Source organism: Tursiops truncatus, chromosome 16 (genome assembly GCF_011762595.2).
Source record: "Tursiops truncatus isolate mTurTru1 chromosome 16, mTurTru1.mat.Y, whole genome shotgun sequence".
NCBI lineage: Eukaryota > Metazoa > Chordata > Mammalia > Artiodactyla > Delphinidae > Tursiops > Tursiops truncatus.
The window spans coordinates 36,324,762-36,352,090 of NC_047049.1; the positions used below are offsets into that span (position 1 = coordinate 36,324,762).

The following is a 27,329-nucleotide window of genomic DNA, read 5'->3' on the forward strand; positions in this document are numbered from 1 at the left end:
TGGGCATATTCCCTGAGAAAACCATAATTCAAACATTGTCATCTACCATAATGTTCATTGCAGCTCTATTTACAATAGCCAGGACATGGAAGCAATGTAAGTGTCCATCAACAGATGGATGGATAAAGAAGATGTGGCACATATATACAATGGAATATTACTCAGCCATAAAAAGAAACGAAATTGAGTCATTTGTAGTGAGGTGGATGGGCCTAGAGACTGTCATACAGAGTGAAGTAAGTCAGAAAGAGAAAAACAAATACTGTATTCTAACACATATATATGGAATCTAAAAAAAAAAAAAAGGATATGAAGAACCTAGGGGCAGGACAGGAGTAAACAGGCAGACATAGAGAATGGACTTGAGGACACGAGGAGTGGGAAGGGTAAGGTGGGACGAAGTAGAGATTGGCATGGACATATATACACTACCAAATGTAGAATAGCTAGCTAACAGGAAGCAGACGCATAGCACAGGGAGATCAGCTCTGTGCTTTGTGACCACCTAGAGGGGTGGGATAGGGAGGGTGGGAGGGAGATGCAAGAGGGAGGAGATATGGGGATGTATGTATATGTATAGCTGATTCACTTTGTCATAAAGCAGGGACTAACACACCATTGTAAAGCAATTATACTCCAATAAAGATGTAAAAGAAAAAAAAACGAAGAAAAAAGAAATAACTGGTTGTCCTACATTAAGGTGGAAATTGGGTCTTCTTGACCACCCAAAGCAATGTTTAACTAAGAGAAGTATTTTTCTGAACTGCAAAAGTATTCAAGTCTTTAACCTAAAGACCTTCACAGATGAAAGCTCAGGACTTACAGCTGCTTCAACATTTTAAGTACATTTTCAATGCTAATGAATTCTTTTACAATTCGTATTTGCTAATTCTTCTGTGTGTTTTAGAGGTAGCTTCACTAATCATTACTTAGATGTAACCCAGAGCTTTCTGCAGGTGAAAAGAGGAGCTCAATCCAGATTTTATAGTTAAAGAGCAGGAAACTGGGGAGGGGGTAAAGAGACAAAATAGCGGGAGGGTAAAATGAGGAAGGTCTTTAGCAGTCTATTTTTAAAATACCCGAAGGTATTGTGTGGCCACCGAGCCATAACTTTCTAGTCCCCTTCTCAAATTTTCTAAAAAGCCTTACTCACTTTGAAACTTTGAAGTACAACCGACTAAATCACCTAGGGATTCTTGTTAAACGGTTCTGGGGTTGGGCCTGAGATTTTGCATCTCTAGCAACGTCCCAGATGACGATGCTGTTGAGTAGCAAGGATGTAGAACCCAAGAAATTGGAATCAGACCTAGTCAGTTCGGAGACTTTGCTTCTGACGGGGAGCATAATTTACAGGAAGGTCCCTCGGGCAGCTCCTTAGGCCAGTGAGACAGCCGACTTTAGGGCGACGTTTGGAGAGTCGGGCGAACCTTAGCACAAGGAGCAGCCGTAACTTTTACTGGGGGTGTGTTACGTACGTACCGGACTCCTGTGCCTCATTCATTTTGTCCTCTTCAGCAAGCACAGGAAGTGGACACTATTATTATCGTCGTTTTATATGTGAAGAAAGGCTCGGAGATTTAAGTAACTTGGCTAAGGTCATGAGGTTTTCAGGAGAGTTGAATCTAGGTCCATCTAACAATAAGAAACAGTGTTTTAAACACTTTGGGGCCTCAGTTCCCTGTGCTGTGAAATGGGACGGGTTGTATGGCAGAGTCCAGATCCCTGCCGGATACACCCAAGAGAGTCCTTGGATTCCTTTTCCAGAGCTTGCTCTTTGAGCCTGCAGGGGAAAGTTCTTTCTGAGAACACCCGGCCCCCTCTGCTTGCCTAGGTCAGGGGCACGCACTGCAGTTGCCGGGGAGGGTCGGGACGTCCCAGAGCGAGCTGGCTCGGGTCACGGAGGGCCGATCCATTACATAACCGCGAGGCGGCCCTCCTCCCGCGCGCCCCTCACCCCTCGCCAAGCCGCGGCTCGTAGAGCGGATCTCAGGGATAAATCCCATTCACCCGCCGGCCAGAGAGTGCACGGCAGAGCTCGGGACGCTGAACTTGCTGGTGCATTTCAGAGGCCGAGCGCGGGGATTTTCCCCGCCACGCTCTCCGCCTCCCGCGCTGCTCGCGCTGCCCGCGGGGTACCGGCCCCAGCACCGCCGGCGCCCCCTCCCAGTCAGCTCCCCGCGCCTCGGACGCGCTGACCGCGGCGCCTGGGGCCCCGGAAGGGGCCACCGCGCGGGGACGCGGCACGGTGGGCGCGCCCCGGGGGTATGTCCGCGCGCGCGGCCGTCCGGGCTGCAGAGGACCACGCGAGGTGAGCACGCAGCGGGGCCTGGCGGGGGCAGGCGGAGAGGGGGGTCTGGGCGGGCTGCGGAGGGCTGGAGGCTGGCCCGCCGGGCTGCCGGGGCGCAGTCTCCCGCCGGTCGCTCTGGCGCCGGGAAACCGAGCGCTCGGGCCCGGGAACCACCTGGCTCACCTTCTGTGCTATCTCCCGCTCGGCCGTGCTGAGGACGCGGTGGCTCAGGTGACCCGGGCATCCTTCGCGGCGCGGCGGCGGGCTCTAGGGCTGGGCTGGGCGGAGGTGGCGGAGGGCTCTCCCTTGGCTCCCCGCCGCCCCAGCGCCTGGTGAGACGCGCGCGGGGAGCCCGCCACCGTAACCCGGTCCCTCGGAGCGCCCGTTGGTTTAGAGGAGGGACACGTGCCCACTTGCCCCGACGGTGCTGGGCAGGCGCTCGGGCAGTTTCTGGGCAGGTGGCTGGAAAGGGAGCGGCTTTGATCCCTATCTCCTGTGTTTTCCAAATGCAGACTTCTCGTGCAAGAGAGACCGCCTTTCTTCTGGATTCTGTTTCCAGTGTATCTTATTTATTTCTTTATTTTGAATCTCCCCTCACCCTCAGGTAATAGTACTCACAACCTTCAATTGACTTAATTTCTTAGTTGCTTCTTGTCCTCACAGAAAATCAGTGATACCTGTAGTACAGATTCAGGGGAAGGTGTTTGAAGCAAAATTTAAAAGCACGATTCCAGTAAGTCCTGGGGCTCTTTGATTAGCCTTCGGCTTTCACAACTCAGCATTCTGAATCTCTTGTAACTTTTTTTTTCTTTTTTTTTTAGTGTTGAGTTGGATGGGACCTGCCAGGGCACTGGTTCAACCCTTACATTCTTTTTTTCTTAAACATCTTTATTGGAGTATAATTGCTTTACAATGGTGTGTTGGTTTCTGCTGTATAACAAGGTGAATCACAACCAGGACCACTGCCCTGGCGTCAGGCTCACCACGGGTGTCCCTTGATCACTAGGCCACCTTCTTTAGCTCAAACCTCAGGTGCTAGGCTTGCCCACCTGATCTCACAGGCCTGGCTTGTCTCATCACTTCCTACCTCACATATTTCCAGGCCTGACATCCATGACCCCCACTTCCAGAAAACACACACACACACACACACACACGCAAACACACACATAGTCTTCTATTTATGTCTTTTATGCTCTTGTACGAAATAAATCTTCTCTGCATTTTGGGAAAAAAAAGAAAAAAAGCAAATCAGCTATACATATACATACATCCCCATATCTCCTCTCTCTTGTCTTCCTACCCAACGCCTCTAGGTGGACACAAAGCACGGAGCTGATCTCCCTGTGCTATGTGGCTGCTTCCCACTAGCTATCTATTTTACCCTTGGTAGTGTATATATGTCCATGCCACTCTCTCATACTTTGTCCCAGCTTACCCTTCCCACTCCCTGTGTCCTCAAGTCCATTCTCTATGTCTGCATCTTTATTCCTGTCCTGCCCCTAGGTTCTTCAGGACTTTTTTTTTTTTTAGATTCCATATATATGTGTTAGCATACGGTATTTGTTTTGCTCTTTCTGACTTACTTCACTCTGTATGACAGTCTCTAGGTCCGTCCACCTCACTACAAATAACTCAATTTTGTTTCTTTTTATGGCTGAGTAATATTCCATTGTATATAAGTGCCACATCTTCTTTATCCATTCATCTGTCAATGGACACTTAGGTTGCTTCCATGTCCTGGCTATTGTACATAGTGCTGCAATGAACATTGTGGTACATGACTCTTTTTGAATTATGGTTTTCTCAGGGTATATGCCCAGTAGTGCAACCCTTCCATTCTTGAAGGGACTCTAATTAGTTTATCTTACCTTTTCTTTGCTGAGAGCTGGGCACTCTGGTGGCCCAGTCAGATTAACCCTGGAGGAAAGTCTTCAGAGCCTCCAAATTTAGAAACACACTATGTCCAAGGGTATCGAAGATCACTAGCTTTTTTTTTTTGGCCGTGTTGGGTCTTCATTGCTGGCTGGTGTGAGCGGGGGCTACTCGTTGCAGTGTGTGGGCTTCTTGCAGTGGCTTCTCTTGTTGCGGAGCATGGACTCTAGGCGCTTGGTCTTCAGTGGTTGTGGCACACAGGCTCAGTAGTTGTGGTGCACGGGCTTTGTTGCTCTGCAGCATGTGGGATCTTACTGGACCAGGGCTTGAACCCATGTCCCCTGCATTGGCAGGTGGATTCTTAACCACTGTGCCACCAGGGAAGTCCCCCGAGATCACTAGCTTTTAAAATCAACTGCCCCTGCATAGTTTGCTCCCCTCTCCCCCTATAAATGTCATGTCAAACTAAGCCAATGGTGTCTGACCCTCCCAGGGAGTAGTAATTAAGTGACTGAATTTGGTCACTTATAATCACAGGATCTTGGAAATTGTACAGGTTTTTAGAGGTCATCTTGTCAAACTCTTCACCTTACAGCCTGGGAAGCTCAGTTTCCTGTTAGCAGGGATTGGTTAAACTCTTTGGTGATGGAGCCAACACCAGAATCCAGGCCCTCTGCTTCCAACTCCATTCAATTTTCAAAGCATATTGCTTCCAGGCATTTTGAGCAAAAATGATGACTAGAATCACCTAATCATGTCATTTTCCTGTTCTTATTATTTATTTATTTATTTAAACTGGTGGGATTCTGAAATAGATGAGAGGTTGATTTAGTCAAACCACCTTTGTAGTATAATTTTAAAAAATACAAACCCTTAATTTTTTTTTTTTTTTTTTTTTTTGCGGCCACAAAAAAAAGGCCACGTGGGCCTCTCACTGTTGTGGCCTCTCCCGTTGCGGAGCACAGGCTCCAGACGCGCAGGCTCAGCGGCCACAGCTCACGGGCCTAGCTGCTCCGCGGCATGTGGGATCTTCCTGGACCGGGGCACGAACCTGTGTACCCTGCATCGGCAGGCGGACTCTCAACCACTGTGCCACCAGGGAAGCCCCCAAACCCTTAATTTTAAATAACACATTCTTAAATACATGTCTTTAAATAATAATACAAAGATGAATATGCATATACATCCCATATGAACCTCCAGGAGAAGAAAAGTAATCAAAATCAGAACATATGGATGAAGTTTACCCTCATCTCGCTTTGAAGTCTTTTCTGATTCTTACCTCCCTGTGGTGGTGATTGGTTAGAGTTAAAAGTGTGATTTGTGACTTTGGAGCCGGCTTGAGAAAAGTGGCTTATATGAGGACAATTTGTGTGTTATGATTAACACCATAACCTACAACAGAGCTGAGAAAGGAATTTTAAACAGACTTATTTAGCATTTTAGCATTACATCGCACATTTTTTATGTCTTTCAGTTTACTTTCATTTAATAGGTATTTATTGAGTGCCTACTATGTGCCCAGTGCTGTTCTGGGCACTTGAGGTATGTCAGTGAACAAAACAGAGAACTTTGATCCTGTGGACCTCAAGTTACAATTAATTCATTAGAATTCCAGGATTTTGTTTGGCAGATAGAAGAGAATTTCAGTTTTGCCTAAAGTAGGGAAATGGATGTAAATATTCCAAATTATCTTCCTTCCAATACTGTGATTCTGCTGATTTTATAATCAGCGAAAAACAAATTCAGTTAAAGTGACTTTAACTTTTATGAACTGACATACGTGAACTCTGTGTGAATAGAAATTCCCACACTTGGTTATTTTATGTATATTCATTCGGAGTCCCTGACATTACACTTCCTTTAATGCAAGGACATCATTGTGGTGACATTGAACTTAATGAAGCATGGGAGGATTAGTTTTCTCAATCGTGTTGGTGCCCCTGTGTCAGTGTTGCGGACTGTAATTGTATTAGTTTTAAGATGTAGCTTCTTATTTATTTATGAAGATGGTGTTCTGCTTTTATTTTGTCTCACTTTACATTTTGTCCCCTGCTCCGTATTAATAGGAGACACAGTGTTGTGACTTATTGGTAAATCCGTTACCACAGAGGTTTTCCTTTTTAATCAGACATCGCAGTTTTAAGCATTTTCTAATTTTCTCAATTGCCTTTTCTTCAGAACGGCATGGTTTGCAAGCTCAGGCATGTTTATTGTTTTTAACAAAGGCTTATCAAAATGAACTTGGCAGTTTTTCAGTCGTATACGGCCAAAAAAAAGTATTCAGTGCCGCTTTGGGGGTTGTTTATGCATTCCTTACCTAACCCATGGCTTTGCTTTTAAAAATCGCCAATTTGGAAGCTATGTTCTTATGAGTAGTTTCTAGGATATCTAAAAACCCATTCAAGTGGTATAATAATTTAATTGAGAAAAACCAAATCCACACTTGAAGACAATGGGATGTTTTGAGTACAAAGATTTTTCTCTCTGTTTTTAATTTGTTCTACATCAGAGGACATCAGGAAGTGTCATTATCTAACAACGTCCTATTTGAAAGTGATCTCTGTTAGACACGTGGAGGAGAGTCATGATTTCTGATAGCTGCTAGGCACCCAGAGGAGTTGATTTTCTTCCTTTGCCTACCACTCTGCCCCATCAGATTCTCATCCCCCTTCCTTACTGCACGTTGAAGAAAGAGGTGCGTTGCTCTGTAGCCAGGTAGGAAGTTACACACCTTTACTTAATTATTTAATCAATGTGCTCATTCATTATTTACTTAATAAATATTTCTTGAACTTCTTATTACAGTTTGTGCAAAGATTGTGTCCCGTGCCCCTCTTTTCCTGTGCTGGTGGCTGTAGGAGATATAAAAACACAAGCAGCCTACAGCCTCATATGGAAGAAAATACATTGTGTAACTAGCTATGTAATACCAGTTATAAGCACTGTAAGAGATAGATAAGTATGTTGGAAATTGAAGGAGAGAGAGCACGTAGGCAGTCTGGGGAGTCAAGGTTTAGGGAAGAATTTATAGAGCAGGACACGTTTGAGCTGATTCTCGAAAGATGAGTAGGATGGTAAAGCTTTTATAAAGGCAGGAGGGTATACCTATCTTTATGGGAACACATCCTTGCCTCTTTTGAAGAAGTAGACATATGGAAGACTTCCTTTTGGGGACAGTTGAGGTTGTGTTGGGTTGTCTAATAGACACATCACCTCTACACCCTCTGCATGCATACCGCTCCGTCCTAGGTAATGGAGTATCCACCAACACTAAAACAGCTCATGGGCTTAACCGGTGCTCTCCTTTCCCTCTGAAACACGAACCCGTTGTTGCTCAGAGCTCAGAGACCACTGTGGCAAATAACTGTCATCATAATAAAGGGGTGTACTTTGCTTTTATCAGCTCAGGTGCACGCTTACCGTGGTGTTTGGTCACAGTCTTGTTTATTTTATTAATACTTGCTCTTGTAATTTTGCAATTTAATTAAATATTACATAAACTGATATAATGGGAGTGCCAAAAAGGAATGCTATTTCTATGAAAACAAAGTTGATTGCCATATAGACTCATAAAAATAAGCCATATTAAAAAACAATGTCAACAGCTACAACCTGGATGAACCATGAACACATGTTAAGTGAAAGAAACCAGACACAAAAACCACACACTGTGATTCCATTTATATGAAATATCCACAATAGGCAAACACAGAGACAAAACGTAGATTTGTGGTTGCCAGGGTATGGGGTGGGGAAATTGAGAGTGAATGGCAGTAGGTACAGCGTTTCTTTTTGAGGTGATGGCTGGGTTCTGGAATTAGACAGTAGTCTTGGTTTTACAACATTGTGACGGTACTAAAAACCACTGAATTATATACTTTAAAAGGCTAAATTAAAAAAAAAATCAACAAACTACTGCTCCCCAGGTATGGAATACAGAGCTATCAAAGATTGGAAACTATAGTAAAAAAATCTACGGAGATTTTGCCCTCAGGTTTTTTCACAAGTGCCTTTGAGGTACCAGTGCATTTAAGAAATGGAAGGAGGAAATCTGGGGGAGGTTTAACCAACAAAGGCAACACAGAACTGCAGTCATGACCTGGCACCCAAAGATTAGTGAATGATTTTACTTTTATTTATGTGACTAAGATTGAAATAAAATGTTTGAAACATGATGTATCAACTTTTTGACTCTCTGCTTTTACTGACTTTGATTGCTTCAGTTAAGAGAGCTTTTAATGTTTCAACTTCTTAGGGTACCCTAGCAGATCTTGAAAATAGCTCATTTCTCTGGCTCTGGAGAGAAATTCCATGTTTATGAGCCTCTCTTATGGATGTAATGTTAGTCCCTTTTGATTATAGAGGAGGCCGGAACCTAGTTTTCAGTCTTCTAACTCACCATAAAAATCACAACCCATTTTTCCCCAAACTGTCTTATGGCTCCCTGGTTCATATATGTAAACAAAGTAGCAACATAAAATCTTAACTCTACCAATATGTCGTCACTTGTAGACTTTATAAATTTCAAAATATTTCTGAGCACATTTCACCATTTTCTGGTTTACTTAACATATTACAGATGAAGGCCACAATTACCTATTTTGTAATTCTACTTTTTTTTGATGAAATACTTTCCATGGAAGTAAGGTCATATTTATCTACCAAAACCAGTTGTATTTCTTGAAATAGCAATTTCAGTTCTCTAAACCTGTATCAAAACAACGACATTCACAGCCCATGAAGGAACGACCAAAAAAAGAAAAAAACCCACACTCACAGCAAAGTTAGATCTGCTTTAAAGGAGAAGGGAATGCAGCCTCTTCGGTCAGATACGGGTCAACCAGACAACTAGCGGAAAGCAGCCTTACCCATCATTATTAACTAGTCATGAGCCAGGGGAGCCCAGCTCACAGGCGTCACTGCTACCAAAAAGGAATGGTTTGTTCGTGTTGGTGTTTGACAACTGAGTTGATCAGTTGATGCAAGACTATATCAATGGCTCTCAAGCCTGGTGACACATTAGAATAAGCTGGGGAAGGAAAAGAAACTATTGGTGCCAAAAGCCACCCTCAGAAATTCTGATTCAGTAGCTCTGGGACAGATCCGGGGCATCCCCTGGTGAATCTCATGTGCAGCCAGGGTTGAGAGCCACCAATCTATATAATACTTAATCATGTTATGCTTTTTCAGAATAAATGTTATTGAAACAAATCGCTGTTATAGTGTCTTTTTATGATGAAAAAATTAAACATGATATTGGATTTTTGTAATTTCTCTATACAGTGTCCACTAAGTAAATGGGAAGATTTTCTAACGGTTAAGTGAATTTCCACTGATTTTTCGCCCCGTGAGATTCACTGAGCTTATGTGTGTACAGTGTCAAAGTAACCAAAGCAACCAAATTTGGTATCATGACAGTCAACCAACCCATCGGTTGCCCACCTTGTTGCATGTTTTTGGTGATTGTGGTGTCATATAGGTCTGTTACTCGAGGACAGTAAGTTGGGATTTTCCTGTACAACAATGTGTTTCCTCTATAATAACTTACAGATATGTCCTTATTTATTATGTGTTTCCTTAAGTTGACTGACTTGTTAATCCTAATGCTCAAATTTGCCTCTTAAATCCTTAATTAAAAGGATACTTTTCCTTTTAATTGTACCAAATTGATTTCGAAAATATAGGAGTTTAGATAAGAAAGCTAGTATAAGAAAGATAGCAATTTAAACTTGGCCTTGTGTGACTTAAACAAAATATGACTAATTTTAGGGTTTTCCTTGTCATTGGGATTTACTGTCTTTGAGAAAATGTGGTGAAGTGGTTGACATAGGGCCTGAAAAAGACTGATCTAGCTCTCGCTACTCAGAACCAACTTTATTTTTAGTGACATTTGTTCTTTTATTTATTTATGTATTCATTTATTTATTATTGAAGTATAGTTAATTTACAATGTTGTGTTGTTGAATCAGCAAAGTGATTCAGTTATATATATATATATATATATATATACGTATATATATACATACATACACACACACACACACACACACACACACACATTCTTTTTCAGATTCTTTTCCCTTATAGGTTATTACAAAATAGTGAGTATAGTTCCCTGTGCTGTACTGTAGGTCCTTGTTGGTTATCTCTTTTATATATAGTGTGCATCTGTTAATACTCATGGAAATTCTCATGCCTGGTTACCAGTTAGCTTTCCCAAACTGTGCTTACGCTGTTAATTTTTGTATTGAAAATAGCACCTTCATGGATCTTGACCAGTAGTTTTTGAACTATGTTTTGCAGATTTCTGAGAGTTTCAAGGAGCCTCGGGGGCTGTTCCAGGGCATGGGGACAATGTGGGCAGGAAGAGTCCAGCGTCCAGCTTAGGGTTCCTTTCGGTGGTTTTTTCTGCAACCCGAGCAGGTGGGCTATTCTTGATTTCACATTTTGGGTTTCCAAGTAAGATTTTATTTGAACAAAGGATTTCTTGGCAAAAACAAGTTTGTAAATGCCTAGGTCACATGTTTCTAAGTTTCTGCCAAATTCGGTTTATGTGGTTCTGGTCGCTCCTAATTATTTCTAGCTGCTACTGTGCATCTGTGTTGAAAAAAGCATGGGAAGACTTGGGGTCTTATTAACTTTATATCCTTCATGCTTGTGGGGAGAGAGAGCCAAATGAGCAGTTAGATATTCTGGGCAAGAAATATAGATTGGGAGTCATCAGCATAGAGACTCAGTTTAAGTTGTGTGTGTGTGTGTGTGTGTGTGTGTGTGTGTGTGTGTGTGTGTAAGTGTAATTACCCATGGGGAGTGTTTATAGAGAGTGTAACAGGTCAAAGATAAAATGCCGAGGAGTAGCTGTGCTAGGTCAGGTACACTCTTCTGTACTCACGTTAACCCAATACATATTGGTCAGTGATGTTTCCTTTTTCTATTTTAATTTGCTGTTTCCCCACATATGCTCGTGCATAACTGTTGGAAGAGTTGGAACACGAGTGTATGTGTGGGTGGGGGAGGTAGCCTGGTAGGGTCAGAGCACAGGCTGTGGGAACCAGCCAAGGAAGTTCTCCCACTCTTCAAAAATCCTATATCCTGCTCAGAACTATAGGGCTTCTTCCATACGCGTATTGAGGTGCAGAATGAGAAGATAAACCTGAGTGGTTAGCTAGTGGATTTGGCAGTGTAGACAGCCATTGTGGTATTTTTGGCATAAAATGATTTAAGAAGTATTGTGGTTTCTTGACTTTTAAAAGCCAGATATCTCCCCCATGTCTCTGTTCTCTCTTTTGTAATCAGAGCAGTGACTTCCAGGTTCTGGTTGTAATCCCAATGAACCCAGGGGTAAGGTCCATTCCACCTGGGTCCAAGCTTCATTTCGTTTCAGTGACACAGACCCTGCCCTCCATGCTTGCTAGCTGTTTGGCAACTTCAGTTACAAGGCTCACCAGGCAACAGTGACGACTTAATTAAAAAATTCATAAACATTCTCAGAAAAAGTCAAAGTACGTGGGTAAAGAATACATAAATGGATATAAATAAGATACTGTCAAAAATATTTTACTTAATAGTAAGGGTGTTCCAATGATAAAGGGACTGGTCATTGTATCAAAAATTAAGCCCCACACATTTTCCTCTTCTTTTTACTTCTTTTTAAAATTTTTTCTTGAAATATAGTTGATTTACAATTTTGTATTAGTTTCAGATGTACAGCAAAGTGATTCAGTTATACATATTCATATAAATGTATATTTTTTTTACATTATCTTCTACTATGGGTTATTCCTTTTTACTTCTTTAGGTTGACTTCTTTGATTATCTTCCACATTCAAATAAAATAAAATGTAGCCAACCATATATTCTAATTTTTTAAAAAGTATTTATTTGGCTGCACCAGATCTTAGTTGTGGCACATGGGATCTTCGTTGCAGCATGCGAGATCTTTAGTTGTGGCGTGAGGGATCTTTAGTTGCGGCATGTGGGATCTAGTTCCCTGACCACGGATCGAACCCAGGCCCCCTGCATTGGGAGCACAGAGTCTTAACCACTAGACCACCAGGGAAGTCCCAAATATTCTAATTTTATTAGAAATGAAGGTCTAACTAAAATTTCAAATGACATTGAGTCATTTGATCCCCCAAATTGACATCTCAGAAGTGTCCTGGAACATTCTGCTTTCTTTATAAATTCTCGCATAATAGTACACCTAATTGGTTCCAAAGACAGGTTACTGTATATTAAGGTAAAATTGCAGTTTAGCCTTTTATAGTTTTAATAATCTTAAATAGTCTCTTCTGGGGAAGAGACATTTGATGAAAGAGAATTAATTACCTTTGAAGTCCCTAATTAAAAAGTACTGTGATTAAACAATGTTAAAATAACTCAGTGAGTTTACCTCTTCACCAGGCTGAGTACCCAGCACGTGCTAGCTGCTGCCCCGGATGCTGAAGGCCCACAGGGAATAGGCAGGGTCCTTACTCAAAGGCTTACGCTATCCTAGGGGAGACAGGTGTATCAATAAAGAGTCACTGCACTGTGCTAAGTCCCAGTAGTGACTGCTTTCTATGGGAGTTTAGAGCCAGAGATACTTACCTCTGCCTAGATGGGTCAAGCAATTAAATGTAGAAATTCATGAGGTGAACAACCAGAGGAAGGGCATTCTAGGCAGCAGGAACAATAGGTACAAAGGGAATGAGGTGGGAAAGGACACTGTGGATTGAAGGAACCACATGGTTTTTCAGGGTGGTTTGGGGTGGCTGATGTGCAGGGTACGTATGTGGCTGTGTAGATGACAGAAGAGCAGGCAGGAGCTAGATCATTTAGGGTCTTGTGTATCACACTAAGGTAGAAGGAGTTTCAATTTTGCTTTGGCCACTGAGAGTAATCCTTGAAAGCTTTTACACAGGGGATTTAGGTAGGACTGGGGGTTTGGTGATAAAATTAACTTGTGTTTCAAACAGCTAACTCTTAATGGGGCTTGAAGAAAAGTCCAAGAGGGTGATAAACCAGGGGGTCTGCTGAAGTGGTACAGATGGGAAATGATTAATGCCTCATGGTAAGACTTTTGCTTTATTTATATTTTTGGTGCCTTGGTGCCCTCTAGGGCGTGTGGTAGAGACGTTTGGTAGGCAATATGATATTCTGTGCAAATAATACAAGATTTGGGCATCATCGGCTACTAGGTTCAGTTAAAATCACATGATGGGATGTAATTACCTGGGGAGTGTGTGAAGAGTGAAGTGTGAAATGGATCAAAAAATTGTGGAGCGTAACTAGGGTGTGTTCACATTCTACCGCGGTCACTGTACCTTTCTTTTTGTCCTCTGATTGTCTAGTTACATGTTCTTTTTCACTATACCAAGTGTGAGGGCAGGGCCCGAGTCGTGTCACTGCCACACATGACTTCAGAAAAGACCACTCAGGTGTCTGAGTCGTTGTGTCTCACCATGAGTAGTAATGACCTCTGGAGTTGTGTTTCAGCTGCCCGTGCTTAGCTGGTTCCAGCAGCTGTCATGGTACCTGCCCTTCGGTACGTGTTCAGTACATGTGTTGAATGAATGAATAAATGATGCAATATCTAATGAGTGGTCCGAGGAAGAAGGATCTAGCCAAAGAAGTAAGAAGCACAGGTCTCAGGGGAGGAAGGCTCAACAGGAGAGACTCCTGTCATGGAAATTCAGGGGAGAAATAGTTCAGGAATGAGAGAGAAGTCAGCAGTGCCAGATGCTACAGAGAGGTCAGTTAATTAAGGATGCAGAGCTACCACTGGCAATTAGGAGCCATTGGTGATAATGTCAAAAATAGCTTGCGTGGTGTGTATGGGGGGCAGGTGGCAAATTCCATTCCATGGTGGTGGGAATGAGGACGGGGTGAGGAGACAGGTTCTTAAGAGGCTGGGAGTGTAAAGGGAAGAAAGTAATTGGTGGTAGTTGGAAAGGGTGGCAAGGCTGAAGGGTAGTTTTTGCCCCTTCTCTCCCTTATGTCCCCTTCTTTCCTTTCTCCTGTTCTTCCTTTCTGCTTCAAGATGAGAGACACTTGAGTAAATTTATAGGCTAAAGCAGACCCAGTGTAAATGTCTAGGTTCAAAATATAGAAAAGAGGAGGGGGATATTAACTAGAAAAATTAAATATAAATGGACACATCTTTCTTTGAGAAAGGCAGAAAAGAAATAAGGATGCACATGGATGTGAATAAACTGGAAGAATAACTGAAGGAACGGAAATAGAGAGAAATCCTATCCAGCGGCCCCAATTCTCTCTAAAATAGTAACTGGCACCAATAGTTTTGGACACTTTTTATGTTCTAAGCATTGTTAAAATTACATGTATTTACTCACTAATTTCTTGCAACAACTCTGTAAAGATGGAATTATTATCCTAACTTTACAAATGAGACAACTAAAACACAGAGGGTTAAGCAACTTGCCTGAGGTTGTACAGCTACTAAGAGGCAGAACCAGGAACCAACGTGTGTATGGAATTGGTACAACACATTGATGCTGAGTCACTCCATGCACTTAGCCTGTGTTAGAAATCGTGATTGTGTCGCGCCATTAATCTGCAAGGTTGAAAGGTTTGCTCTAGCAGAACTTGCCTTACCGTTTATAGGAGTGGAAACGTTCGGATATTTGGATTGATGTGGAATTGGGGACTGGTGGCTTGGAAGGATTGGGGATGCCAGAAAGAGAGCAATTGATGTGATGGATTATGAGCTCTAGCCTTGAAGGAGAAGGATACGAGAGCAGGACAGGCTGATGGAATGGGAGAAAATGGAGGAACCAGGGGCCTGAGGGTTCAAGGAGGTTGAAAACCAGGTGCAGGGAGATCAGCTCGGTGCTTTGTGACCGTCTGGAGGGGTGGGATAGGGAGGGTGGGAGGGAGGGAGATGCAAGAGGGAAGAGATATGGGAACATATGTATATGTATAACTGATTCACTTTGTTATAAAGCAGAAACTAACACACCATTGTAAAGCAATTATACCCCAATAAAGATGTTAAAAAAAAAAAGAAGTTGAGGAGCTGGAGACTTGGGGAGGTTGGAAAGTTGGGGTTAGAGAGGGATACTTAATTATCACAACAACGCTGCATTTCAGAAGTGAGGGTAGGCACAGGTGATGGTAGGTTGATGGTGTGGCTTTGGGAGGACATGACTCAAGTGGACTGGAGGTAAATCTCACAAGGTCAAGGTCAAGGCTGAGATCCGCAGAGGTGTTGGGTAGATGTTGGCTGGACCCTGCTTCTCCTGGGAGGATGGTTCCAAGAAGCCCCACGGACTGGTCTAGACTTTAGAAAGCTGCAACTCAAGTGTGTTATGGTTTTAGGGAAAGATACAGAAGGTTAGCTGATAGCTGGCATGCAATAAAAATCACTCAGTGGTCTCAGTAGAACATTGTCAAAGAACAGTTGAATAGCTTCTATTCTGCACTGTAATTTTTGAAAAAAGGATTTGAAGTGTTAATTGACAAGACAGTACATTTCACAAGCAATTTTGGGTGTTTTCGAAAATTGCCATTATCACCCTGGAAAGAAAAGACTACTTGCTCTGATGACATCTCCTCTTCCCCTTCCTTCTCCCTCCTCTTTTTTTCTCCTGGTCGTGTGCAGTACAACAGTCTCTGGGCAGAGAGAGGCAGCTGAAGATCATCGGGCTTCCAGATGTCGAGCTTTGTTGTGATATATGGGGGTGGGGGTCATGGGAAAGGGGCCAGAAGCTTCAGTGAGACTCTTCAGTGGGACTCACTGTGGTGGTCTCTGCTTCTATAGTTAGCCGTGTGATGGGAACCAGCCGTATGTGTTCCCTTTGTACAGCTGTGCATACCTCTGTCTCCCTTTTTCTTCTGCCCATTTAGGATTTCAGGAAATCAAAAGTACATCTGATAGAAGCTTAGAAATCCCCACATGTGAAGTTGTGGAGCTACCGCATAGGGCAAAATAATTTGTGAGCTGTGTCTGATACAGAAGTGGCACATGTAGATAATGTATCAGGTAGGATGTTTTGGGGTGTAAGGAACAGAAACTCTAACCTGGGCTGACTTTACTAGTAAGGAAAAGAATTCCTTTGTGCAGTAGAAAGTCCAGGAGCAGAATGTCTGGCTCTGAGTTTGTTTCTCTGTGATTCTTTTGGTTTCGATCCTGCCCTGTGTTGGTTTCGTTCTCAGCCTGACTCCCCTCATGGTCCCAAGATGGGTAATAGTTTGAAGGGTCATATCGAGGTAGGAGACATCCAGTGGAAGGGGAGAAGCTGTGTCTTCCTATCTCCTCAGTAATGAGGAAACCTTTCCCAGGATCTCCCTAAAGACTTTTCCTCAAGTCATTGGCAAGGGTCGGGTCACTGCCCTTTCCTCGGGCTTTGTGACTGAGTAGTGGCAGCTGGCGGTGAGGCCCCTGACAATTTCTCTGTTATCTGCCACTGATTGTCTTTAGCTCACTAGTTCAGGGCACGGTCTGGAGATTTGCAAAACACTTGTGTGTATGTGTCCTTTTAGAACACGTGATGCTTTTCTTTCCACCGTTCCTTTCTTTCTCCAGATATAAGCTTTTTGCATATTTATGCTTTTGAAATAGTAAAGGGATTTACAAATGTTTCTCAGGTTCTTGTATATTTTGTGCCATCTGAGCCTCATGAAGAGGTCAAGGCTGAATTTGTGTTGTATTGAGGCTTTGCGGTCCAGAGACCTATCAGGAAATGAAGTCAGTAAGTGTGGGGCATCATTTTTTTGATGTCGCACGTTGCCCTGCTTTGAACATCATTGTGGAGTGAACTTTTTCTGTATTTTGGTTTATATCGTTATGGTAGTTTCTTTGAAGGAGAAGAGCTGGGTGAGAGTTTGAAATTTTTGTATGAGTTGCCTGATCAGTTCATGGAAGGCTTTTGAGTGGTGAAGGTGCCACACTTGTAATGTTTTTGGGGATTATGTGTCTTTTCATTCTGCTGCTTTATATGCCTGGGATCATAAAATATTTCCGGAAAATCAGAACTGTTCTGCCTGATACCACATAACTTACTTTTTCCCAGGCCCCCTTTGCAATTATGATACAAATAGTGTTTGAATTGCTTAACCTATACTGGATTTTGAGGAAATCCAGCCTACGTCAATTCTTCCCCATTAGTTGTCAAGTCCAGGGGAGAAACTCAACTTGTGCATCTTGCTTCATTCTCCCCTTAGTGTGAGTTACGGCTCAGGAGGCCTCTTGATCTACTTGCAGATCGACTCCCTGAAGGCCTGTTTTTCAGACACATCTGCTTTTTATTCATGGTTCTGGCCCTCATGCTGGGCCCTCTGCTATACTCTTAGACATTCTGTGAGTAAATTGATGGGAAAGATGAAGTGAGAGATACTGTTTTTTTGTTGATGCAATATGAACGTGGAGTATTCGTTATCGGTTTTGAGGAGGAAGTAGAGAGACTCCTTCATATGACCCAGTGTAATTCTTTCAACAATTCCTAAAATACTTCTCCCCAGGTCTTGCCACCGCCCGCAAGATACATTGATGAATGAAGCTATGTAGCAACAGAAAGTCAGAGGAAGGAACTGCCACTATTCTTAAACAGATTTTTAAAAGTCATAGTTGCGAGTAGAGCGTATATGATATAAATCGTGTTCTCTGCCTATATGTTTCCCCAGGTAATTTTAAACACTAATGTGTCATGTATGATATTAGGAAAAAGCAAAGAGTGGGACCACCCCTGCCCTGGAAGAACCCATTAACAGACTGACTACACAGTGTGACCAGGACTGTGGATGTGGGGACGGGGAGAGAGTCCAGTGGCAGCAACTAAATCGTTTGGAACAACGCTGTGAAGTGGGTAGACAGGGGAGACATGGTTACACAGCAAGTCAATGGGAGAGCCTGGATTTCAACCCAAACCTTTGTATGTCCAAATTGCACACTTTAGATTTGCTTTTCTTGCTTTCTTTTTCCAGATCTGCATTTTCAAAATCACCTCTGAAATAGTTTAGATTTTACAGTAGGAAATAAAGGGCATAGTGCTTCCCCACTGCACCCCCTCTTCTCCCACGCTCCAGGTTTACACTGCGAACAGTTTGGTGTGTGTGCTCCCTGGCCACCTTCTCTGCGTGTACAAATCACCTAAAGGAGCCAGGCATGCCTGTCTCCAGACAGACAGAACTGCTGAGAGGGCAGACGTGGGGCTCAGAAACGCATTGTCCTCTCCGGGACCTACCTGGGTGAGGCTGCTGGAGGGCTGGGCTCTGGGAACCAAGATACTCCCAGGTTTAGCAGCACCGGAGTGTCCTGGCAGCCAACTCTTCTGAGAAAGGAGAGCTATCTGTGCTGCTCTGTCCTGCCTTGCCCAAGCAGAGAGCAGAGCCCCTGACAGTAAGAGGTGGGGAGGACGGCCCGGGCTGCCTCTGCTCATCTCTGTTTTTCCAGCACTTGCATGTATTGGTGCTCAGCTACTGTTGCATGAAAGAAATGAAGATGCCCTAGCCCTGGTCCTGTAGACAAATCATCGAGTGACTTTGAGCAAGTCACTGGAAGATCAGAAGATTCTAGTCTCAGTTTCCCCGAGTCTAAGGTACACTATTTTTCCTTCTCATTTTAATGTTTCTGAAATAACATGTGATCGGCAGTAGATGCAAATATTTAATCCTGGAGTTTCTTAATTTTTCCTTTTTCCTGAAAAGTTGTTTTTAAGTCCATGAGGTAACTTACAATTTCTGTTATTTTAGGGTTGTGGGAATGTGGTAATCAATCCCTTGAGGAGTGGTTTGGGGAATGCGTAATGCCTAATAACTTACTTTGTGAATGGTAGAGTTCTGTATAAATATGAAAGATCAGAAAACTGCCCAACTACCTCTGCAGGGTTATTTCTTAGAGACGCTCAGACAGGGACGTGAGAGTCTTCTGTTCAATAAAGTTGGTGTTCTAGGTTATGAGAATGTACATTTCTAATCTCCCCATTCTCCCAATAGAACTCAATAAGCTATTTTCATTTTGAATTAGAAAAAAAAAGAACATGGCTCTTAAACATTGGAATTTTTCTTGAATTAGGCCTCAGCAAGAACTGTTGGCCTGTCATGGATTTAGTGGATTCCTGGCCATTATTGGAAGTATCACATTGGCCACAGAACTGTTGAAACTTGAACAGAATGTTAATCCAAAAAAGTGCTGTGTTTCAAATGGGAAATTACAATGCCACTTAGTTCCTATGATATGCCGGGTAATGAGGGGATTAAAAACAATTACCCACACTGTTGACCTAAAACAAATAGACTGCCAGATATTTCTCTAGCAAAGATGGGTTTATCCAGGATCAGCAGAGAATTGCAGTTTGCGGTCTGCAACCATGGTGAGCCACGTGCAAGTCCCTTCACAGCCAGGGAAGGAGAACTATTTTATGGAGGGGAAAAGGAAGTTGGCAGGGTTCTAGTAAACAGAGTCCATGGCCTTTCACTGGCTGAGCTGTTGCTAGGAAAGGAGTCTTCCTTCTTGCTGTTGAGCTCTGTTACCATCACAGGGCATAAGTGCTCCCCTTTCTGGTCTCCTGACTCTTTAATTGAGGTTTCTGTTTATCAGTTTTTTACAAGACTCTATTCCTCTCCAGGTGGAGTTCAGTTTGGAGAGCCTTCAAATGGTGAAGGATAGGCACTGAGCTAAAATTTCCCTTTCCAGCTCAATTCAACCAATTTGCCTCAATAACTAGAGTGAAGGAGTTTACGATCTGGTAGGAAACAAGGTGGACACTTGTTTTGGTAAAAACAAGGTGCTAAGCAAATAACCAGTGGAAACAAGATCACAGAGGGAATATTTTTATTCATACAAGAAATTGTATCAGTTGCTTAGAATATCCATTTACAAGCCAATGGTCTGTCATAGCACTTAAACCAGGGGTTGCAAAATCAAAGGTCTTTGGGGCTCAAGTGTGAAGTAGCTGAGTTGTGACATAATAGGGTGGGTCTGGGCTGTAAAATTGAGGAGAACATGTAAAGGTTCATTCTCTCACCATCCATCAGATACTTGAGTTCTGTTCTTGGTGTCAGGGATATATCAGTGAGCAAAACAGACAAAAATCCCTGCCCTGGAGTTTACATTCTAATTTGTTGCTGCCTTGAAAAACAAATAATTAGGCCAGTTAGAATTATCTCTAGAGTATAAATAAATGAATCAGATGCATTGATGTGTTCCTGTGAATAAATTGCACAGATTTCAATTTTGTTAGCTTTTAGCCCTTTGTCACATAGCTAGCTAATATGTCTGGATAAGCGAGATCATTGTAATTATAAGTCAAGGTAGCTTCTTTTTGGCATTCTGCTTGGTCTTTTGCCTTAATTTGCCAAATAACCACAATTATAAAAAATTTTTGGCTCTACAAGGCAGCACCTGGTTTATTTAATTTTAATTTTAAGTGAAAGTAAAGCATTGTGGAAAATCCCATCTCTCATCGTATCGATTGTGATGACTTTCCGAGGTTAACTAATGATGGCTGAGTGCAGTTTATGACCGCCCTAGTCAGTGGATCCCATGGCCGGGGCCAGAGAGCTGTGAGCTGAGCTGGGAACTCCCCCAGGAAGCCATTCTATGGGGAGCAGGGCTCTTGCAGGCCTGGTTTTCTGCAGGGCTTTCTGCAGAGTGAGTGATGAGGTCACTAGAATAACAAGCCTGGGAGCTTGGACCTGGGAAACCATGTGCCTTTTCTTTGAGCTTCTTGTGGGAATATGGGGATAAGAAGCATTTGTGACTGCACTTATTTTCAATTTCCACAAATAGAACTTCTGCTGGGCCTGTAAAGTAAAGCAAAATTGATAGTTTCAGAGAGAGAAAATGCAGGCTGCCGGCAGGGATTCGAGCCTTCTGACTCTGACTGTTCTGTTAAGTCTGTAGTGCCCAGGGGGACTGTTTTTAGCAAATTAATAGGTATTAGAGATGTGAACGTTTGTGGCCTAGACTCCTGTTTCAGGAGCTTCCTGGCACGTGCACCCAGGAGCTCCAGCCTTCTCCTCTATGTCGAGGGTGCTGCACTGAGCCGGGACACAGCAATTCTGCCAAGCCAGGGGCTCAGCGTTCTCAACCTGGGGGAGCCTGAGAGTGCTGACAGGTCATGAGTATTACAGCAGTGGTCTTGGGTTGTCATAATGAATCTGTGCCTCAAGTAATCACATCATCCAATGAGGTTGCTGCCAAACACCTACTGGGTATCTTTACATTTACACAAAGTCCAGGGGGCACTTTTTTTGTTGTTGTTTTGTTTTTTAGCGGTACGCGGGCCTCTCACTGTTGTGGCCTCTCCCATTGCGGAGCACAGGCTCCAGATGCGCAGGCTCAGCGGCCATGGCTCACAGGCCCAGCCACTCCACGGCATGTGGGATCTTCCCAGACCAAGGCATGAACCCGTGTCCCCTGCATTGGCAGGAGGACTCTCAACCACTGCGCCACCAGGGAGGCCCCAGTGGGCACTTTTAGGGATGCAATGTTTGTGTGCCCCCCCCAATTCATATGTTGAAGCCCTAACCCCCAATGTGATAGTATTAGAAGGTAGGGCCGGGACTTCCCTGGTGGCACAGTGGTTAAGAATCCTCCTGCCAATGCAGGGGACACAGGTTCGAGCCCTGGTCCGGGAAGATCCCACACGCTGTGGAGCAACTAAGCCCGCGAGCCACAACTACTGAGCCCACATGCCACAACTACTGAAGCCCGCACGCCTAGAGCTCATGCTCTGCAACAAGAGAAACCACAACAATGAGAAGCCTGCACACCACAACAAAGAGTTGCCCCCGCTCGCTGCAACTAGAGAAAGCCCGCTCACAGCAACGAAGACCCAACGCAGCCAAAAATAAATAAATAAATTAATTAATTAAAAAAAAAATAGAAGGTAGGGCCTTTGGGAGGTATTAGGTTTAGATGAGGTCATGAGGGTGGAACCCCGTGGCAGGATTAGTTTCCTTTTAAGAAGAAGAAGAGAGAGAAATACCTCTCTCTCCATATACACACCAAAGAGAGGCCACGTGAGCGCATAGCAAGAAGGCAGCTCTCTGCAAGCCAGGCAGAGAGCTCTCACCAGAAACCGAGCAGCCTGGCACCCTGATCTTGGACTTCCAGACTCCAGAACTGTGGGAGAATAAATGTTTGCTGTTTCAGCCATTCAGTCTGTGGTATTTTGTTGTGACAACCCGAGTGGACTACGACAGGCTCAGTACCTCTTCAGCAGGGCTGCAGTATTGTTCCTTTCTTCTTTGACCTCAGTGACCCCAGGCTCTCTTGGACTTCTTTTTACCTTTCTCAATTTCGTTGCAGCCTCCTCTCCTAGAGATCAGGGTTCTTCGAAGTCCCGCTCTCTCTCCTTTTCTACCCACCCTCAGGACACCTTGTTTCTCATTTCGTAGTCTGGGGACCAGCACAGGCCTCACTCAGCAGCTTATCAGAAATGCGAATCTCAGGCTCCCTCCAGACGTGCTGAATTGACTCTGCCATTAACAGGGACACCCACAGAGTCTGAAAGTCCTGCTTTTAAAGGTCTTTGTGATCAACTGTGTGCTCTGACCTCCAAGTGTATATTTGATCTGCACACCAGATCTCTCTCCTAGGCTCTAGACCAGTTTATCCGACAGAACCTCTGGGTCCACTTCCAGGTCCCATAGGGGTTTTGAACTTTACCAGTCCAGAGTCTGGCTCCTCTTTTCCCAATTATGCTCTTTCTCCTTTGGGCGACCAACAAAAGATAGGGTCTGTTCAGAAACTTTTGCTTTAGAACTCCCGTATTACTCCATACTCCTGGTTAAATGGTTTCCTTGGGGTTAGTCAGGGTTAACTGGTCTGGCTGACCCATTGTTCAGCTGGCCTCTCCTCTGAGTGACTGGCACCTTTATCCACCTCTTGTTAAGTATTTTGAATCTTGCCCATGGTGTCATGTTCAGTTAGTAACATTTCTAACTTTTGTCCTCCGTAGTAAGTTTGAAAGTGTAAAAGTACTGGGACTTCCCTGGGGGTCCAGTGGTTAGGACTCCACACTTCCACTGCAGGGGCCATGGGTTCAATCCCTGGTCGGGGAACTAAGATCCTGCGTGCCGTGCGATGCGGCCAAAAAAAAAAAAATGTGTACAAGTACTGAAGAAATATTTAAAATTAAGTATTAATCATTATCTTTGTTATTAATTATTAATATATTACAGGGACAAGTAGTTAATAAATATTTTTTAATGGTGTGGAAATTTTGCTGACTGAAGTGCAAGATTTTCAGAATATTTGTGAATGAGCTTAATGAGTCCAAAAGAAAGATCATCAGGAATGTAGTGTGACCTGATATGTCACATGATTGAATCATACAGCGTCTTTTGGGGAGAGAAAAATCAGAGGCAGCCTAACTGTCCAACAGTAGAGGATTGGTGAACTCAATTATGATACATTCATACAGTAAAATACTTTGCAATCATGTCTAAATGATCAGACAGAGTACCTTTATTAACAGCCATGGTATCAAATGAAGCGAAAACAGCAAATTACAGATAGGATCATCATGGTGTTTTTTTTTTAATTTTGGTAAAAAATACAAAATGTAAAATTTACCATTTTAGCCATTTTTAAGAGTATAGTTCTAAAGACTCTGAAAAAGAATATATATATGTATATATGTGTGTGTGTGTGTGTGTGTGTGTGTGTGTGTGTGTGTGTAAAACTGAATCACTTTGCTGTACACCCAAAACTAGCACAACTTTGTAAATCGACTATACTTCAATAAACAAAGAAGAGTATAGTTCTGTGACATTAAAGTACATTCACACTGTTGTGCATCTATCATCACCATCTATCTCCAGGACATTTTTTTTATTAATTAATTAATTTATTTTTGGCTGCATTGGGTCTTCGTTGCGGTGCGTGGGCTTCTCGCCGCCGTGGCTTCTCTTATTGCAGAGCACGGGCTCTAGGCATGCGGGCTTCAGTAGTTGTGGCATGCGGGCTCAGTAGTTGTGGCACACGGGCTTAGTTGCTCCATGGCATGTGGGATCTGCCCGGACCAGGGCTCGAACCTGTGTGCCCTGCATTGACAGGTGGACTCTTAACCACTGCGCCACCAGGGAAGTCCCTCCAGAACGTTTTTTATCATCTCAAACTGAAACTCCATACCCATTAAACAATAACTCCCCATTCTCCCTCCCCCAGCCCTTGGCAACCACTATTCTCATTTTGTCTCTATGAATTTGACCACTCTAGGTACCTCACATAAGTGGAATCACACAGTATTTGTACCTCTGTAACTGGCTTATCTCACTTCATATAATGTCTTCAAGGTTCATCTGACATGTACCATGGGTCAGAATTTCCTCTTTAAGGCTGAATAGTATTTCACTGTGTACATATGCCACATTTTGTTTATCCATTCATCTGGACACTTGGGTTGCTTCTATCTTTTGGCTATTGTGAATAATACTGCTATGAACGTGGATGTACAAATATCTGTTCAAGTCCCTGTTTTCATTTATTTTGGGTATATACCCAGAAGTGGAATTGCTGGATCATATGGTAATTCTATATATTTTTAATTTTTTGAGGAACCATCATCCTGTTTTCCATAGTTGCTGCGCTCTTGTACATTCCCACCAGCAATATACAAGGATTCCAGTTTCTCCACATCCTTACTAACACTTGCTAACTTTTTTGTTTTTGTTTTCAATAATAGCCGTGGTAATGGGTGTGAATTCTCAGTCTTGTTTTTTAAAAATGTATTTACATACATATATAATATAAAAAAAACTCAAAGGATTTATTCCAAATAAAAACAGTGCCTATTAGTTGGCAGGATGTAGCTGATTTTTATTATTGTCTTCTTGCTCTATTCTCTCCTTTTTCCACATTAAGCATGTATAATATGTGTAATTAAAAATGCTTGAGAGCTTCCCTGGTGGCGCAGTGGTTGAGAGTCTGCCTGCCGATGCAGGGGACACGGGTTCGTGCCCCGGTCCGGGAAGATCCCACATGCCGCGGAGCGGCTGGGCCCGTGAGCCATGGCCGCTGAGCCTGCGCGTCCGGAGCCTGTGCTCCGCAACGGGAGAGGCCACAACAGTGAGAGGCCCGCGTACTGCAAAAAAAAAAAAAAAAAAAAAGCTTGAAACTCAGAATCAAGCTGTATGAATTCAGAGGTTGACAGTACCTCCCGTTTGCCCTTGACTGTGAAGACTTCACGTGAGTCCCCCTACTTGCTGACTTTGGACCTGATGCTGCCCCTGTCGCATTGCCACTGTCCATGGGCGGAGGCCGTCCACAGATGCTCCAGTGCTGGAGGCCCGGCTGCCACACATTCCTCTGCCCAGTGAAGCAGAAACAGAGCTTCTTGGTAGTGGATTAGACTACAGACATTGTCATAACCAGGCCTCAGCATGTGGTTTTCTGGTGCCCAAGCGCATCTTCCTCCCTCATTTTGATTTTTAACACAAAGAAATCTCCTTTTTAGGTATGTTTACTCGGCAAGGTTTTGACTGGTCACCTGGGTGGATTATAAATGAAAGGGAAGGCTGCTTTCTTCCTGTTCTGTGAAATTATATATTTTATAATTTTCCAAAGAGCTTTATGGCTCATAGCAAGTGCCTATGTCAGCTTAAAACGCAGTAAAGATTGCATTATGTACCAATTCAGAAAGAGTTGAAAGGGATCCTTTCCTGGAGCAAATTACTACTACCTTTATGAAAATCAGGCTTGTCCAGTTTACAGTAATATAATTTATTGCTTTTTTTTTCCAGTTACTATATTTGATCACCTACAGGGTAAAAGGGTGGGTTAAAAGTATGTTTTTGTTTTTTGGGTTTTTTTTTTAGGGACAGAGAGAGTGATGAACCAGGGGACAGGTGATAAGGAAAGGCACTAGTTAAGGGCCTCTTTACACGTGATTGACTCTTTTAATCAATTATCAGTGACCTCTTATGGGAGATTTTTTAATTTTTGGTTTGTTTTCTCCTGACAAGATGATTCTGGCTGCCTAGCCTGAGGGCCAAGAATTTGCAGCAAAGTCAGAGAGACTGTTGGAATTGTCCCAACTTGAGCTGTTAGGACTTGTGCTGGTTTTGTGTGGATATAAGAAACAGTGGTAAGATGCGACGACTAAATTTGGGGCCTCATAGAGCTGGAAACAGGTGACACTGAGGACAGATTGTGTGTCTGGGAGGCACAAGAGTGATTCCACTTCTTAATCACACTACATCTGGATAAGACATCCTTGTTCATTTCATCTCAACATTTCTTGTGCTCGGTTTTCTCCCAAACTTCTGAAAAAAGAAGCAGTCAATGACTTTGGGGTTTGGCTTTCTGTTGCCTTCCTCCCTCCTTTCCACCCTTTGGGCACGTGGCCTCGTTTTCCTCCAAAGCCTCTTCCAAGGGCTGCCGTTCGCTTCCATCACCGAAGCCCCGGCCCAGCACAGGCCTTAGTGGTCCAAATCATATGAGGACAATTGCAAATTCCGCTGCAAGCCTCTTTCCATCTGACCTGGGGCTTGTCTTCTGCAGTGACTTTGCAGTGACACCTCCTCCAGCCCACATGGCCCCGTGGCCTTTACGGGTCACTGCCCATGACTCACCTGTTCGTGTCTCTACTTCTTTACACACATTTAGAAACGCGCATGCTCCAAGCACTTCCGGACGCGCCCTTCTCTGTCTACCCTCTGGGTGTGAAATCACTTCATGTTTCATCTACTTAATCACTCTGTGCTTCCTCTTGGAGAAGGCACAGAGCCATGAAGAGAGGTTCTTCTCAGGTTAATGGGCGTTTACAGGGACCTTTTAGAATTCTAAGTGGGAATGAGATAACAACCATGGATTGGGTGGCACTACATTAATTGTTCGTGAGTTTTCTTTTTGCTGAAGCACATTTTGACCACCTTATTTTAAAACCTTTCTCAAATAAAACAAGGTTATGTTTATGTAATGAGGCTAGTCAAGGACCTACCACTTTAGTAAGGTATATTTAATGTCAAGGGAAAATAATATAAAAAAAAGGTATAAGTCAGTTATGTGAGAAACAAATCATTTGATAGGTTATCATTTTTTAAGATTTGTTATAGAAAGAGAGTGCGGCTTCATCCTCCTTCATGCCTGCTGTTTTGAATGACATGGGGCTGCTTTTGAGAACGTTCATCAGAGAGAAATGAACTAAGCACGTGTCTGTTTTGACAAGGTCCTTATTACCAAATAGGAACCCCCTGACCTGACCTCCACTTGTGG

The 27,329-nt window shown here is 43.3% G+C and overlaps 1 protein-coding gene and 1 long non-coding RNA gene across 2 annotated transcripts in view; one reads left to right on the top strand and one right to left on the bottom strand.

The window, feature by feature from the left end:
• The window catches only part of LOC141276820 (uncharacterized), a 41,884-nt gene extending 39,278 nt beyond the window's left edge, over positions 1–2,606 (bottom strand). Inside the window, exon 1 of the long non-coding RNA XR_012326999.1 lies at positions 2,471–2,606. This is a non-coding gene — a long non-coding RNA (uncharacterized lncRNA). The remainder of the gene's footprint in view (positions 1–2,470) is intronic.
• Positions 1,910–27,329, top strand: part of SLC16A12 (solute carrier family 16 member 12) — an 89,323-nt gene continuing 63,903 nt past the window's right edge. Inside the window, exons 1-2 of the mRNA XM_073794226.1 lie at positions 1,910–2,308; positions 10,469–10,588. The gene's annotated coding sequence lies outside the window, so the exon portion shown is untranslated. The remainder of the gene's footprint in view (positions 2,309–10,468; positions 10,589–27,329) is intronic.